Source organism: Etheostoma cragini, chromosome 9 (assembly GCF_013103735.1).
Source record: "Etheostoma cragini isolate CJK2018 chromosome 9, CSU_Ecrag_1.0, whole genome shotgun sequence".
Taxonomy (NCBI): Eukaryota; Metazoa; Chordata; class Actinopteri; order Perciformes; family Percidae; genus Etheostoma; species Etheostoma cragini.
In genome coordinates this window covers 3,832,423-3,835,809 of record NC_048415.1, presented here as the reverse complement: position 1 = coordinate 3,835,809, position 3,387 = coordinate 3,832,423, and positions in this window count along the sequence as shown.

Here is a 3,387-nt window from a genome sequence, read left to right as displayed (position 1 = left end):
GAACTCCCTGCTGAGTTAAATGACACTTCACACAAGACTATATGTCACACAGTTCATTATCTGTTATAGGGGGCGTGGCCGCATCATAGGGGGGCTGGTCAAACATCACCAATGAAAAAGGAACTCTCTGCTGAATTCAATGACACTTCACACAAGACTCCACCTTAAATGGGTCACCAGTTATGAAAGGGGGGGTGGCTTAAGCATAGGGGGCGGTCCAAACCCCTACCAATGAAGAAGGAACTCTCTTCTGAGTTCAATGACACCTCACACAGGACTGTAACTTAAACGAATTGAGTGGGTGGGCCTTGTCAAATATATATATATATAGGGGCCAGCTTAGTATCACATGTAGACCACACATTATGAGTTTCATGCAAATCGGATGAAGTTTGTCATATGAGGCTGATTTCCTGTTTCCAGTTGGTGGCGCTATCTCCAAAAGTCCATATTGGCCTGTATATGTCCTCAAGCCTGGACTCTTGGTGATTGTGGGAAATTTCAAGCAGATACGACAACGTACACTGTAGTTACAGCCACTTTCTCCTTTGACCAAACACTCAAAATGGCCGCCATGCCATGCCCACACAAAAAGTTTTTCTTTTAATAATTTTTCATCATTAACGTCTTAAGATGACTCAGACTGAATTTGAAGTTGATCTGATGAAATCTCTAGACGGAGTTCCTTAAAGTATAGCACCTTGTCTTTTAGGCCTCCTTCCTGTTGCTACTATGAAGTGCTATGACTTTAAGCCAGTATCGCCGTGTATATGTTGTTAGGGGCGTACTCTGTTGAATCCTGTGTGTCTTATCTATGGAACTGGTCTTGAGCATGAGGAATGGTTATGGAATGAAAAATCCAACATTACCCTCACGGATGGAGGGACTGTTGAACAACACAAAGCAATGTTTCTGATAAAGACAGAAAGTACCTTAGGAGATACTGTGGGAAGGGCTGTGGGAGTATGGGGTGAGGTGGTCCCTTTTCAGGGCCTTCCGATCTCTGTATGGCTAAAACCGAGAGCTGTGTCCGGGTTCTCGTCAGTAAGTCGGACTTGTTTCAGGTTCGTGTTTGTTTCCTCCGCCAGGGCTGTGCTTTGTCACCAATCCTGTTTTTATTATTTATGGACAGGATATCGAGGCGTAGTCGGGATGGGGAAGGGTTGCAGTTCGGTGGGATCTCATCGTTGCTTTTTGGAGATGATGTGGTCCTGATATTATCATCGGCCTGTGACCTTCAGCACTCACTCGATCGGTTAGCAGCTGAGTGTGATACGGCTGAGATGAGGATCAGCACCTCTCAAGTCCGAGGCCATGGCTCTTAGCAGGAAACCGATAGAGTGCTTTCTTCAGGTAGGGAATGAGTCCTTACCCCAAGTGAAGGAGTTTAGTGAGGGGACAATGGAGCGGGAGATTGGTCGGAGAATCGGCTTAGTGGGTGCGGTATTGCATTCAATTTATCGCACCGTTGTGATGAAAAGAAAAGTAAATAAATAAAAAGGCCAACATTCCCCTCAGTCTGGATTTCCTGGAACGGCTCCCCTGCATGTCTGCTCTGTGCTCTGCCGTCCTTCAATACCCACCAGGTCCGGATTTGTTGTAATGGCTGCGGCCATGACTGACAGCTAAAGTCACAAGGGCCCACGAGATTGTGCAATATACCAGGATGTGCAGGGAAATATGGTCATATGATTTTACAGCTCAAATAAAATGTACAAAGTACAAAAATGTATGAAACTGACTTCAATTTACACTTTTGTTCAACAAGGAAGACTAACACAAGCACGCACAAACACACACATACACATGTTTGTGTGGGACCAATCCCTGACATAATGAATTCCCTAGCCCCTTAACCTAATCTTAACCATCACAACTAAATGCCTAAATTGAACCCTTACCCTAACCTAATTCTAACCTTAAAACCAACAGCCCTTTAAATTTGTGGGGTCCAGCATTTTTGCCCCACAGATTGAACATGCGCACACACACACGTCTGTAGATGACTCTGACTGAATATGAAGTTGATTTGATGAAATCTCTATGAGGAGTTCCTTTAAGTAGAGTACCTTGTCTTTTAGGCCTTCTTCTTGTTGTCACTAGGCGGCGCTAGGACTTTAAGCCAATATCGGCATGTATATGTTGTTAGGGGCGTACTCTGATGAATCCTGATAGATTTGAGCCAATCGGACCATGTACGCTCAAGTTAAACCCACTTCCTGTTTCGATGGCAAATCGCACAAAATGGCCACCCCGCCACTATGACGAAAGGTTTTTCTCTTAAAAACTTTACATCGTTAACATCTTAAGATGACACAGACTAAGTTTGAAGTTGATCGGATGAAAGCTCTAGGAGGAGTTTGTTAAAGTACAACATGTGGAAATGGCCAAAATCGCACTAATTTCAAACTTTCAATACAAAATGGCGGACTTCCTGTTGGGTTTAGGGTGGGGCTACAATAGAGTTTTATGTCCGTCCTTCCATGCTACATATGTTTACCAAGTTTCGTGTCTCTACGTTAAATTTACTGCAGGGGCTCAATTTTCTTAATTTTGCAAGGGTGCTAGCGAGCCAAATTTGTGCGCCCATTCCCGAAACCATTAAAATACGTAAACTTTCACTAGACTTAATGCGACCGCCAAATTTGTTGAGTTTTTCAATATGATAAGTCCCTCAAAAAGGCAATTCATTTGACGGAATATTATTAAGAAGAATTCCTTCAGTTTCAATAGGGCCTTTGCCGCTGCAGTGCTTGGGCCTAACTACTGTAAGACATGCCTTTGCAGACTAAGGGCCCCGTCAAACACGACGCAAATTTCTTTGCTATTTTAAGACCGACGCAGTTTTTAATTTCCTGTCCAGCGCCAACATCATTTCAATTGCAAATGCACCTGCGCCCATCTTTGCGCTCATGGGTGTGCTGGTCATACAGGGAGGTGTGTTCAGGTGAAATCTTGGTGTATTACTATCTTGCGGCAACAGAAAAGGTTCACGCCGTTGACCAAAACAAATCTGGTCTAAAGTCAGTAACGCAGCATTTTATTGTTATTTTAACAAAAATGTGCCTACGGCTCATGCACAGCACACACACACCATGCTTGTTACACACACACAGGGAAGCGCAGCAGCACACAAACATGCAAAAGATTTAAAATAAAAATGTTATGGTGCAAATCCATCATCATAATAACAATGGGCCAAGAGCCAAACGTGCCTGGCTCTTAAAGGGAATTGGAGACGACACTCTGACTGGTTTATTGAATGTTACTCCCAAAACACATCTATGAATTAATGAAGACACTAAGTAAAACCCTTTTGAACTATGTGCCCGGCTCAAAGACCCCTTTTTCCACCGTCAAACTAGCAAAAGTTGGTTTGGACACACC